General features: G+C 48.6%; 1 protein-coding gene across 3 annotated transcripts in view; it reads left to right on the top strand.

Annotated features, from left to right (window-relative positions):
* RING1 (ring finger protein 1) overlaps window positions 1-14,156 on the top strand; it is an 86,219-nt gene that overhangs the window by 19,993 nt on the left and 52,070 nt on the right. The window contains exon 1 of one of the 3 annotated variants that reach the window (XM_086920643.1): window positions 5,299-5,316. The exons of the other annotated variants lie outside the window; for them this stretch is intronic. The gene's annotated coding sequence lies outside the window, so the exon portion shown is untranslated. Of the gene's footprint in view, window positions 1-5,298; window positions 5,317-14,156 lie in introns of those variants that run through there. 3 annotated transcript variants of the gene reach the window in all.

The following is a 14,156-nucleotide window of genomic DNA, read 5'->3' as shown; positions in this document are numbered from 1 at the left end:
GCGGGGAGAGTCACCCATCCTCTTGGGGACTCTCCTCGTCGAGGCGGAAAAAGCGAGACAGGACATCTGCGTTGGCGTGATCCTGTCCGGGCCGATGTTCCACGGTGAAGTCCATCCCCTGCAGGGAGATGGACCAACGCAATAGTTTTGGGTTTTCCCCCCGCATCTGCATTAGCCATTGCAGGGGCCGATGATCGGTCTGTACCCGGAAGTGGGTACCGAAGAGATAAGGCCGGAGCTTTTTGAGGACCCACACCACTGCGAAGGCCTCCCTCTCGATGGTGCTCCAGCGTTGCTCTCGGGCCAGGAGACGTCTGCTGATGACGGCCACTGGTTGGTCAAGTCCTTCGGGGTTCAGCTGGGACAGGACTGCCCCAATGCTATGGTCGGAGGCGTCCGTTTGGACGATAAATTCCCGACTGTAGTCGGGGGCCTGGAGCACAGGGGCGGAGCACATGGCGGCCTTCAGCTTCTCGAAGGCCGCTTGACAGTCTGGGGTCCAGTTGACCTTCTTTGGTTGGTTTTTGGATGTGAGTTCCGTGAGGGGCCCCACAATGCTGCCATAGTCCCTCACGAACCGCCGGTAGTAGCCTGTGAGTCCCAAGAAGGCGCGGACCTCGGTCTGGGTGATGGGGGGCTGCCACGACTGGATGGCAGCGATTTTGAGTTGCAGCGGGGCCACCAGACCGCTTCCCACCTGATGCCCGAGGTAGGTCACGGACCCCTGGCCAATTTGACATTTGCTGGCCTTGATCGTGAGGCCGGCTCGTTGGAGGGCCTGCAGAACCTCTCGGAGGTGGTTGAGGTGGTCGGACCAGTGGCGGCTGTACACAGCGATATCGTCCAGATAGGCGGCGCTGAATTCTTCGAGTCCCGCCAGGACCCGATTTACTAGCCGCTGGAATGTTGCTGGAGCATTCTTCATGCCGAATGGCATGACCTTGAAGTGGTAGTGGCCATCAGGGGTGGAGAAGGCAGATCGTTCTTGGGCCCGGGGTGTGAGACCGATCTGCCAGTAGCCCGCTGTCAGGTCGAAGATGCTGAGGTAGCGGGCAGCTCCCATGCGGTCGATTAGTTCATCTGCTCGGGGAATGGGATGTGCGTCGGTTCTGGTGACCGCATTCAGGCCCCGGTAGTCGACGCAGAACCGGAGCTCAGGAGTGGTGCCGGGGGCGGCCGCTTTGGGGACCAGTACCACTGGGCTGGCCCAGGGGCTGTCTGAGGGCTCGATGACCCCGAGCGTGAGCATCTTGGACACCTCCTCTTGGATGCAGGCCCGTACCCGATCTGGTACGCGGTAGGCCCGATGTCGGATAGGGGGACTGTCTCCAGTGTCTACATCGTGTGAGCACCAGGGGGTGACCCCTGGGGTGAGGGAGAACAGAGCGGCGAACTGCAGTAGGAGGTCTCGGCAGCCTTGACGCTGTTCCAGGGTGAGGGCCTCCGAGAGTCGGACCCCGTCCACGGAGCCGTCCTTCTCTCGAGTCCGTAGGAGATCAGGGAGTGGTTCGGAATCCTCTTCGGCTCCGCTGTCTGTTGCCATCAGGAGGCTGAGCTCCGAGCGCACAAAGTGGGGCTTTAGTCTATTGGCGTGGAGGACCCGGAGGGGGTTCCGTGAAGATTCCATATCGATGAGATAGGTGACAGGGCTCTTGCGCTCAACCACTTTGAAGGGCCCTGTCCATTTGTCTTGCAGGGCGCATGGTTCGGTGGGAGACATCACCCATACCTGTTGGCCGGGTTCAAATTCGATGGAAGAGGCATTTTGATCGTACCACCTTTTCATGTCTTCCTGACTGGCCTCCAAGTTTGCTTTAGCCATTTCTCTGAACCGTCTGGTCTGGTTGCGTAGGGTCAGGAGGTACTTGAAAACATCTGGAGGGTTCTACAGAGGGGGCATTTCCCAACCTTCTTTGACTAGGCTGAGCGGCCCTCGCACCGGGTGTCCATATAAGAGTTAGAACGGGCTGAAGCCGAGGGACTTCTGGGGGACTTCTCGATAGGCAAAGAGGAGGCACGGCAGTAGCACATCCCACTGGTGACGGAGGGGCTCTTCCAACCCCCCAATCATCCCTTTGAGCGTGCGGTTGAACCGCTCAACTAGTCCGTTTCCTTGAGGGTGATAGGGGGTCGTGAATCGGTAGGTGACCCCACACTGTTGCCAGAGGGATTTCATGTATTTTGAAATAAAGTTTGTGCCTCTGTCGCTGACGACTTCTCGGGGGAAGCCCACCCGGGAGAAGATCCCCATCAAGGCCCGGCCAACCACCGGGGCTGTCACAGTTCGCAGGGGAACAGCCTCGGGGTAGCGGGTGGCGTGGTCCACCAGTACCAGGATGAACCGATGTCCTTGTGCTGTACGGGGGTCCAGGGGCCCCACAATGTCTATTCCCACCCTCTCGAACGGGGTGGTGACCACTGGGAAAGGTTGCAGAGGTGCTTTAATCTTGCGGCCGCTCTTCCCGCTGGCCTGGCACGTGGGTCAAGACCGGCAGTGCTGGAGTACGTCGTTCCTCATCTTGGGCCAGAAAAAGTGGGTCACCAGGCGACTGTAGGTTTTGTCCTGACCCAGGTGACCAGCCAGGGGGACATCGTGGGCCAGGTTTAGCAAAAAGTCTCTAAAGCGGAGGGGCACCACTAGCACTCGACTGGCCCCTAACTCCGCGATTCTCTGTTCGCTGTACAACAGGTCATTGTCCCAATAGACCCAATGGGTTCCGGAGGTATCCCCTGCGCTCTGGGCGAGGGCTTGTTGGCGGAGTCCCTCGAGGGAGGGACAGGTCTTCTGCTCTTGACGAAACTGTTCTTGGGTGGGCCCCCCTTCCTGACGCCACTGAGCCAGGTCGGGAAGGTCCTGGAGCTGGGCGAGCCCTTCGGGGGTTTGCTCTGGAGGGTCGGCACGGTCGGTGTCCTCTACTGGAGCGACCGGGGGAGGAGGTGCCGGCCATTCAGGTTCTTCGGGTCGGGGGATGGCACGGGCGGCCATGGACCGGGTGGTTACGCACGCCCAGTCCGGGAGGCCCAACATCCCCAGGTGCTCTCTTCTCTCTACGGCGGCCCACGGGGAACTCTCCAGATCATTTCCCAGGAGACAGTCTACGGGGGCATCATCTCGGACCGTCACCTTCAACATGCCGGAGACTCCTCCCCACTCGAAGGGGACGCAGGCCATCCGACATAGACTCTCCGAATTGTCGGCTGAACGGACAGGGCAGAGAACGTTCGGCAGGATCTGTTCTGGGGTCACCAGGTGACAGCGGACGGCTGTCACACTGGCCCCGGTGTCACGTAGGGCTTCGGCCCTGCGTCCATTAATGTTCACCCACTGACTGTACTTCCGGGTGTTGGCGGGTAGGGGGGCCCGCGGGACCATGTATTTTCCCCCTAGACACGCTAGAACCATGGCGGCTGGTTCCCATTCTTGGTGTTCTTGCTCACGTTCCTCGTGTTCTTCGGAGATTTGTTCTTCCCCCAGGGCGGCGGCAGCCATCTGGCGGGGTCTCGGAGTCTGGCTCTGTGGACAATTTGGGTCATTTGCGTAGTGGCCGACTCGCTGGCATCGGTGACACGTGACATTGGCTCTGTACCCCGGGCACGCCGGGGTGTTGCCCCGGTTGGCCGGGGGTGGTGTGTTGGCAGCGGGAGCAGCCGGGGCGTTGTCTCTTCCTCGTCCCTGGCCCCCTCCTCCTCCTCGGGGACGGTGCTGACCTGGGTGGTTCCGGTTCTGTTCATGTGACCCATTTCGGCCCACTCGGGTGATTTTCCACCGGTCAGCCTCGGCGGCGAGCTGTCGTGGATCAGTCAATTTACTGTCGAGGAGGTGCTGCCTGAGCTCGACGAAGCAGTTGTTAGATAGATGCTCCCATACCATGAGATTGAAGAGTTGCTCGTAGGTCGTTACATTGCTCCCCTTGATCCAACCCTCGAAGGCTCGGCTGAAATAGTTCACGTACTCCACCCAAGTTGTACCCGGGATCCGGGTGCAGTCTCGGAACCTCTGGCGGTACATTTCGGGTGTGAGCCCATAGCGGGTGAGGAGGGTAGCTTTCATGTGGTCATAGGAGGTCATCAGATGGTCTGGGAGCTGTAACAGGGCATCGCGGCCCTCATTGACCAACCTCCCCCATAGATCGGCTCCCCAGTCGCTTCGATCGATCCGGTGGGAGGTCATAGCGATCTCGTAGGCCTTGAACCACTGCTGTATGTCGTCATCTCGGAAATATTCTCGAACGACATCCTTGGGGATGTGTACTTTCTTTTCTGTTGCTCCCGGGGTGCGCGGTTGCTCGGGCACCCCTAATTCTTTGTTCTGCTTACGTAATTCTATCTCTGCTAGTTTGCGCTCGTGTTCATACGCCAGTCTCTTCTCTTCGAGCTCTCTTTGTCTCTGTTTTTCTTCCCTTTCTTCTCGGAGCCGTAGATGTTCTAGGTTCAGTTTTTGTTCGGCTAATTTGAGTTCGCCATCCATTTTGAGCCGGGCCATTTCTAGTTCATGTAGTCTGTTTCTCTCTCGTTCTTGGATTTCGTTTTGCGAAAGACCCGTTCTTCGCTCCTCGGGAGCCGTGGTGTTTTTCTCTGCTGCTGCGACATTTTGGTCCGGGGGTCTGACGGCCCCGGTTTCCGCCCATGACTCAATGGCGTGCTTGAAATCGTCCTTAGTACTCAGACCGGTGGTAGCGATACCTAGTTCAATGCAGAATTGTTTCAACTCACGATGGCTGTACTCTTCCAATTTCTCCATCTGGAATTTCTCGGTGGATCCGCTCTCTTTGGTTGTCATTGTGGTTTTGTCGTGGGGTGAGCTACTCTCTGTACGATTACGCGTTGATTCGGATCGCGCCGCTGGCCACCAATGTTAGACGGACCGGGAGGGTCGGCCGAGAATAAGAGGAAGGGTCTCCGGGGAGAGCCGTCTCCAGCGATCGTACAGACGAGTAACTTCCCCCCCCCACAGATGTACACCACACCAGGATAAGGTTTAACATTCTTTATAAGCAATTCTTTAAGTACGGTGAAATGGTACAAGGAGGTCTGGACTCAGGGGTCCCCTCGGTTCTAGTCTCTTGATTGGTAAAAGGGTAGCGAGACAGTCTTGTTACCAATCTGGTAGATGAAATAGCTCACAATCCTCGAGCTCGGCGTTCTAGATGATCGGGCCGCGGCGGAGCCAGCAGGTCCCGGGATGGTTGAAGGTAGCGACGGTCCGCGGCGGAGCCAGCAGGTCCCGATGAAGGTGGTGGTTACAAACGGTCCGCGGCCACGCCAGCAGGTCCCGACGACGATGAAGGTTTCAGAAGGTTGCGGCAGCGCCAGCAGGTAGGACGATAGTTCGCAAGGTAGGACTACAGCAGCGCCAGTAGTCCGTCAAGGATGAGTTCTTCACTGCGTCTCTCGACTCCAGGATACAACTGCCTTCCTGCTCTGGAGCTGCCCCAGTTATAGGTCTGGCCCCCTTTGATGTCCGGACCCTCGCACTTGGAGGTCGGGAGGTCCGGGATGAGGGAGTCCAGACACCCAGCAGGGGGGTGGAGCCAGTGCCCGGGGGAGCCGGGGGCGATCGGCACCTGGCGGGGGAGAGCCATCGACACCTCTTTCTCCCATTGACCTGCCAAGTAGTCCGCTCACCTCCTGGGTGGATGGTGGTGCCGGGATGTCGGGGCCTGGCCAGGCCCAGGGTTAGGGTCGATCGGAGGCCACGCGGCCTCGTGGTGCTGTGTCCAAGATGGCGCCCAAGCCGGGCGAGGGGGCCGGTAGTGATTCAGGTCCATGATGTGGAGATGTCCAGGGGCAGGGGTCCCATATGAGACGGGAAACGGGTGGTTGTTGCGTGTCACACCTGAAGAGCCGGGCTCGGGCCCGGTCGTGCGGGGAGGGAGCAAGCCCTTCATGTGGCCTGTCCAACAGAAGTGATCAGCTTCCCTGGCACAGACAAGAAGGGATTCAGTTTTCCAACAACCGTGCAACATGACAACTTTGCTCCTCAGATCAAGAGTCAATCTCTAGGGTCGTGTGAAACAATAGACATGTATTTCACTCAGTCAGTCTAGTGCAGTTTACTTTCACGAGATGTAGAGAATAGAGAGACGGGCGTTTGTCAATTAAGGGTTAACATTTATTGAACAGTCTTCTCGTACAAGAGAAATGTATTGCCACAATTGCAAGAATTGTTATTATAAAAAGTACGTACAGTAAGATAAGTATTGCGAAATAGAACTGTAAAAGCATTGATATGGTTTCTTAGCCATACAATGGTTTAAAAGTAATAAAACATATATACAGTCATATATACATTAGGCTAACATACTCGACTGGTGCTTCTAACTAAGCCTACCCCAGTGTGCCTGACCTAAGCCTAACACGTGGAAGGGGAGTAAGTAAGTAGCTTTAAGTTAAGTTGGTTTTGCCAAGGTTTGTTTCAAGAATTCTCATCTAAGGGTTTAGTCAACACCATACCTCTGAATAGAATGATGGAGGATTGGTATCTCCTTCAGGGGTCACTCTCGATATCCCAGTCACCCGCAAGGGTAGACCGGAAACGCCGGAGCTGGATTTCTCTGCACGAGAAAGGCAGCGGCTTTCTTCAGCGCGTCGAGGAAGGAGGGGGGACAGCGTCCGCGGGCAGCTGGAATCTGCTGGATGTCTTCGCAGAGGGACGGCTGTTCAGCTCCTAAGCGTACTGCACCATAGTTCGCGCTTTAGCAGCGATAATGGTATCAGCAGCTTCACCACCAAGGGGACAGCAGGCTGCAGCGACAGAGTGCTAGCTTCACCAACACGGGGTCTTTCAGGCAGCTGGCATCAGCAACAGTAGCTCGTACAACAGGCAACAGGCATTGCTTAAGGCAACGTTGGTAATATTTATACCTGACAGGTGCCGGGTTTGACGCAAGTTTGTTGGACATAAGACGTCAATTAAAGATGTCACTAGGAAGTGATAGTTATCAGTTGCTCATTAGAGTTCCATTACTAATCAAAACACAGCAAGCGGGGATTTCCAGGTTTGCTGAGTTTTTATCTTGTTGAAGAACTCGGAGTGTTAATCTAGGAATATCAGATAGTGACTCCTGCTCTGTCATTGCACTAATTGGTCGCAAAGGAAGTGGCAGAGAGCTATGCTGGAATGTGGCTCTGTTCGTGTGAGGCCAGAGATGACTTTTCAGAAAATCGCACTTGAACGGTTATGCCAATATAGGGAATAAATGGATTCATAGCCGAATAGGGGCATAAGGTCACAGTATCGATCAGGAACCTAGATAAACACGTAACACCCACTCCACGGGTTCATGTCCATCAAAATTACTAAAACTAAAGCAATTAGATGCAAGTGTAACATTGCCCACCCCAAAATACATAAATGCATTCGAAATAGGCGTACTTGTAATACACGAAATTTAGGTACTGTACGTTTTTTAAAGCATAGAAATCATTCAAAAAAATTATTGCATATGAAATCAATGAACGATTATGCAAAAGAATTACACATGAAGTATCTCTGACAGAAGAAGGGCGAGATAAATCATCACATATAAATGCATTGCAATAATGTGCTAGAGGCTGGTGTAATATTGTTATGTCTCTAGATGTGATTAGAAATAGAAGTGTGAAGCTTCTGTTCTCTAAGAATAGTTTTTACGGTTAAGCAAAGAATTGTTCGTGCCAAAAAAAAGGTGAATATTAAAAATGTCCAATTCAAAAGAATTATTGCTTGAACGGGGAAATAGAGTTCCAAAGCTTCTAACAGTTTTTTGTTGATCAAAACTGAAGGCCGAATTCAGAGTTCATGGGAACGCTGTGTGTCGGAAAGCTTCTCAAAGTTATTGTTTCTGTACGGGTGAGAACATCGTATCAGACAGGCTCTCAAAAAATTGGTCTACAAAATCAGGTGACAGTTCAACCAAATTAGATAGCGCTGTAACTTGGCAGGTGTGAGAATGATTGCTGTCATCGTAGTCAGGAGCAGCAATGCTCACAGATGGCCGTACCTGGGTGATGCTGCTTTTGTCGCTTGCTACACTGTTACCACCTAGTCGTAGTACAGGAGTCTCCACAAATGCCGTCATCAGGATTGGTAGCCGCTGGGGACAACACAATGCGTGAGCCGTTATTGGACTGAGCAAAGTATCGACGTCCATTGGTACTGCTGATGGAAGTGAAAGACAGATGTCCAACACGCATTCATCTCCGCAAAGCATACATCTTAGTACCGGTAAGATACAGTTCTGCCATATAGGTCTGAATGAAAGGAACCAGGTCATGTTTAGATCTCTCAGCCTGGCCAATCCAAGGACGTTAGTTATCCTGTCCCGGTAGCGCATTGCTAGGATTGTCTCTTCCATTCCCATGGGAGCTATGTCTGAGTTTCGGCTTGCCATATCGAAGTAGGAGGGTCAAAAATAAAATCCCTGCTACAAGTCCCAAAAATAATGGTATGCCGCCAAAAACAGAGTGTACAAAATTAGGAACGATTCACAAAATTGCCTGGAAGGGTGTTAGCAGTCCCGTAAAGACTGTCTTAAATATGCCTGGGATGCTTGTGGCACTAGACATGTTAAGGAGTTGGCTCAACATTTCTACGAAATGCACGGGGCAATTTGTTGATAAAAGGTCATGAACTTCAGTAGCTGTCCTTGCAACTAGAAGATCATACGTCTCTTTTGATGACGTTATAGGCACTGTTGTCTGTAAAAGTACAGATTTCATTTTGCTTAATGTATCAATTCGTATAGAATAGAGATTCAGACGAGGCCAGATGGGAGTCACTGTGTCTGCAGGCCTACTCGGGAACAATGCTTGCATACAGCATTTGACCATGGATGTTACTTTCACTAGATAACTTTTCCCTGGCACGAGGCCACATCATCTGTGATCCGTTCTAAGAATGTAACTCCCGTTTGAAAGTTGCATAAAGAAGGGCTCTATCTGAGTTGCAGGTGTGACTAGCTGGTGGCATGAAAGGTTGTTAGAATTTCCATCACATGCTCCGTGTAAATTAATACCCTGACACAAAAGTATACCGCTTAGTGAATGTTTACAGTTGTCACCACTAAGAAATACATTTTTGTCGCTGTCACTATAGCAAGAATGTGTGTATGGTAATTTCCATTCAGATTTTACATATCCTTTACCCAATTGTTCATACTGGCCAGCAGGTATGTACTCAAGGCACTTTTTAAATCGGAAAGTTGTTATCGGAATTGTGATAATTCCGTGTATTATCCATTCAATGACAGGACTTTCTGACATTGTCAATGGTAATCTCTCAAGTTTTTCGATGCTCAGGATTGTATAGTCTGCTCCTTTCTGTGCCAAACTGATCTGTTTATCAGTAAGGTTAAAAATGGAAAATAATGACGTTGTGTTGATTAAACGCCAAGGCACATAGCCTGAACGAAGATTTTGCAGCGTCCAGCCTAATTCTATAATAGAACGTAATTGAGATTGGCCATGTTGTAACATTAGCAAGTCTCTGTCTATCACATCAAAGGCAGATGATACAATATTGTCCAACGAATATATTCTGGAAGACAGAGTCATTAACCCATTGTCTACTACAGAAAGTGATTTCTCCAAATTAATACGATCAATTTCTCGTATTTTTTCAGCAGTTTCAATCTGTTTGACTTTCCAAGCCTCGTTGTAAGCAGCATAGATGCTGGTCGCTATGAAACGCTTTTGACGCTGTTTGCGTGGTCCAAGAATGAAATCGCGCAAATCAGCACCATCTTTTAGTAAAGACAAGTGTTGCTTAATTTCAGCCAGTGTGGACGAAGTTAGCCATTCAAGGCAGAGTTTCCCTACACTGTATGTTGTTATTATCCCTGGATGTTGTCTCTGGGAATATCTCAAGTCTAATCTGGTCATTGTTAACCCCTGTGTTTTATTCAGGAATCTATCTTGACAGCTGTTTGTGTCAGTAGGCCAGATTAACCACTTTTTCCAATCAGGATGTGTTCTGTTGAAATGTAAAATTTGTGACACGTCTAACTCAATATCTGCAGTTGTATTTTCTGGTATTGGCTTTGGTATAGACGGTGTTTTAAGGTCTTTGATCTTAGCTAGGCCAAGACAGGATGTTTGGTGTATTGTGTCATTTAAAAATAACATTTGTTCTGGTATCATGCAGGTTCTAAAGAGTGCTTCAATGCCTTGTACCTGCCAATCTTTTGTACCCCAAATTGTTTTCGTTTCAATATTATTTTTCCAATAATCAAAACCAAATGTCATCATTTTGTCATAAAATGCTTCTGAATATATCAATTTAGAATTTGTCAGCATTGTTTTCATTCCTGTTTTATCTAACAGTTTGTAATAAAACGTTTCTGCATTACTGGTGTTAAACCCTGAGAAGTAATTGAATTTCTCAAAAAATGCTTTAGAACTGCTTTTAGGTGGTGTAGCACAATGTTCCCATTGATTATACATAAAAACATTTCTAGGCTGTGCAGATTTATGCAAGTAATGATCACCATAATGTGTGTAGCAGAATAATTGCTCATAACTAGATGAACCTTGTAAATAATCATGATCTGTGAATCTAGCTGACATTACTAAATCAGACATCATGTCATTAATACTGTTAAAGTCCCAATCATCAGAGAATGTACTAGGCGTTACAAAGTCACTTAAGGAAACCTTTAGTTGATGAGGATACTTCAGGATTTCGACCGGACCATATATCTCATAGTCAGTTTTCTCCCATACTACCCCACCAGGTATTGGAATTGCTGTGACATTTACTGTTGACAGTTCTCTTTTCTTCACATGGGATGATCTGTGTGGTTTCAGGACTAGGTTGATGTTCTGACTTGCTGTGTCCATTGTAATATATTTTCCTTCAATGAATTTTCCCAAGCAAAGTACCATGATGAGCCAAAGCAGGAGGAAAAATACACCTAGACCGAACCAGAACTCTAAACAAGGTGAAATAAGGTAGATTTCCTTTAATTGATGAAAGAGTTCCGTTGCTTTTTCTTAAAAATACTTTTTTGTTTCTGGCATCACTTCGGGGTCGTTTTGATCTTCAGAGAAGTTGTCGAAGTTGATGAAATAACCAGAGGCAGTTCTGTCAATTGATGGGATTGTTCTTTCAATCTGTCTTTCGGTAGCATTTTCTGATGCCACATCATTGTAGACTGGTGTTTCTTGACGAACTGTTTCAATCTGTGTTTCAAGAGGCACGAGTTCCATGGCATTATTGCATAGTCCTTCATTGTGCACTGTAGGCTGATCGAATGTGATGAGTCTTTCAGTTTGAACCTCTTGGATTGTTGCAAGTTTGGGTATTCTGTTGTTTCTTGAGAGTCCACTGGGCCTACTGTTGATTATAGGCCACATGCTTGTGGTTTTACCAGATCGATGGACACGACTCTGTTCTCCTTTTTACCAGCAAGGGACGGTAGCACAACTGATCTTGTTCCGGTGACTGCTAAGACAGGTACTGCTTTTCTGTAAGAAGGCCCAAATTCCTTCTTCACCGCGATCTTTTCTCTGACTAGATCCCCAATCTTTGGAATCCAGACAGGCCTTGCTCGGGCTGTTGCTGGTGGTGCCTTGTCAGTGGTACTTGGCTGTTGCTTTAACTTTATGTTGCTTAAGGATTTTCTTGTTTCATTCAGTTCCTGTAAAACAGCCAAACGATCCTTTACATCAAAGTGCGTTGTTTCTTCTTGTACCACTGACATCTGACTATCGAGGTCCTGAATACGCATTCTAATTCCGAACAATAGTTCGTATGGGCTGAAACCTTTTAGAGAATTTCTTGGCATGTTGTTAAGACTAGTCTGGACACTTATTAAATGTTTGACCCACCCAGCGCCTGAACCTAATACCTTCGCTGTTATAGATTGCTTTATGTCACGGTTTTTTCTTTCTACCTCACTATTCCCTTCGGGGTGCGACGGACAAGAATACCGCAACCCAATTCCAATTCTAGCCATGGCCTCCTTATAAGCTCGAGAGCTAAAAGCAGGACCCTGGTCAGAATGGAACGTGGTAATTGCGTATGTGCCGATAAAGACTCGCAAATCTTTTATAACCGTTCTAGCGTCAGCCGAGCGCTGGAGGCCTCATCTTTTAAGTGTGTTTAGCCTTAACTGATTAATAGGACGCAGGTTGGGGTGCAGGCAGCGTTACGCTCTTTCTGATTGGTAGCCGGTAGCAAGGTTCGCTACTGCGATCCCTATTGCAGTTTTCACAGTTGTTTGCATATATTTGGTGTTCTACACTCATTCCCGGCCACCAGAATACTGATTGCAATTCAGTCAGTGATTCCTTGATCTTTCTGTGCCTAAGACCCAAACCCATATGTGCGTCTGCTATTAAAAATATTCTCCTGTTCGTGTTTGGAATTACTCTGTCCCCCACTCCAGGGATTCGAGCAAAAGGAACGGAGTTTGCATCGATTATGTATGCATAATTGAGTGGATAGTTTACGGGTAGTGCTGCACAGTCGCCTTTTACGGTCGTTTTTACTGCCAGCATGGTTTCCCCGTCTATGTATTTATCTGTACGCTTTTTTGTGGCTACGGAAGCCGGTTTAGTTGCTTCCGCGGTGGCTGTATTAGCCAATGAATTCCCTGCAACGTGAACGCCATCACGTCGAAGACTCTGTGCGTGAATCACGTGAGTCTTTTGTAGTTCTTTGTGTAAAAGAGCTACCTGTTTCCAGAGCATTTTATGCTTTATTGTGGCACCTGTGTCATCTTTGTAGTCGTTTTCGATCCAACTCTGCAGTTTATTGTTGTAAGAGTTGACGCAAAAATGAGAATCGCACACTATAAGTGTCGGGAATTCACGTTCTGCATTTTCGAGCGCCATCTTTAAAGAATTGATTTCAGTTCTCTGAACCGAACAGTTTCTTACAGATTCAGTTTTTGTTACTTTCGGTGTAATTTTACCGCACAGCCAACGACATTTAATAATCGCAAATGCTGCATCGTAGGATTTTCTCTCTACGTTGAAATGCTGTACAAAGCTGTCTGTATAGATTATACAGGCGTACTGTGGGAGAGGTAGAATTTCGATTGGCAGAGGATATTCTTCTTCATATTCTAAATCAGTCAGTTCTTCAAATTGCAGGGCGAAATAGTATTTCACGTCTTCCGCTCCTAGAGAATCTATGCACTGTATCCATTTCGGATCCAGTGACACTGTAGGCAGGTTTACTGGGCTGAATAGCGCTTCGAAGGCGGATTCCGCTGTAAGGATATTAATCCGTTTGCCGTGTGCTAGTTCTCGTTCATTTGCTAATGCGATTTGCACTGCTTTCACAGTTCTTTCTGTGTGACTGAATGTTTTTTCTGCTTGTGTGTACAAGTGAGATTTAATTGAAATAGATACCTTTTCTCCCTCATTAGAGGTTAGGTACGTGAATCCGCATCTTCCTGGGATGACTCGGATTACAAGATCACGTGTGTTGTCACGTGTATCTAATTTTGTTTTTGCTAACATGTCTGTTTGCAGTGATCTCAAAATTTCTGTGTGTTTTTGAGTCCAATTGATTTGTTTAAAATCAGGTTTAATTAGTTCGTAGAGAGGTTTAACCCTCTCTGCGTAATTCAGAATGTAAGTTCTTCCGAAATTCAGAAAACCTAGAATGGATTGTAAATTCTTCAGCGTTTTCGGTGCTTGGAGTACAGCGCACTTCTCTAAGAAGTTGTCCGCTAGGCTTTTCCCTTCACTTGATAACTCGTACCCTAAAAATAGTACTGTCAGATGGGCAATTCGGGACTTTTTAAAGTTGAATTTGTAACCCTCTGCTGCGAACCCAAGTATAATGGTGTTCACTCTTTTCAAGTGAGTATCCAAGTCGTCGTCTGTGAGATAGATATCATCTACGTAAGATAATGCCTCATCATCATATATTTGTAGTAACTCTGTTACCCTAGCTGAGAATAGTCCTGGGCTGTTCTTGAACCCCTGTGGGAGTCGACAGAATTCTTTCTGCGACCCAAATGCAGAGAAAGCGGTCAAATATCTGCTTTCCGGTGCAATGTTCTGACAAAAGAAGCCATTAGATATGTCTAATGTAGTTTTATATTTTTTCCTAACTATATTATTCATTAGGGCTGCACTATGCGAGTTTTGTACTGCAAAAGTTTTGCAACATGTATTAAGGTGTCTGTAGTCCAAAACTAGACGATATGAATTGTCTGGCT

Source organism: Lissotriton vulgaris, chromosome 5 (assembly GCF_964263255.1).
Source record: "Lissotriton vulgaris chromosome 5, aLisVul1.2, whole genome shotgun sequence".
NCBI classification, from domain to species: domain Eukaryota; kingdom Metazoa; phylum Chordata; class Amphibia; order Caudata; family Salamandridae; genus Lissotriton; species Lissotriton vulgaris.
Note: the sequence above shows the minus strand (reverse complement) of the source record. Positions and strands in the feature narration are given on the sequence as shown.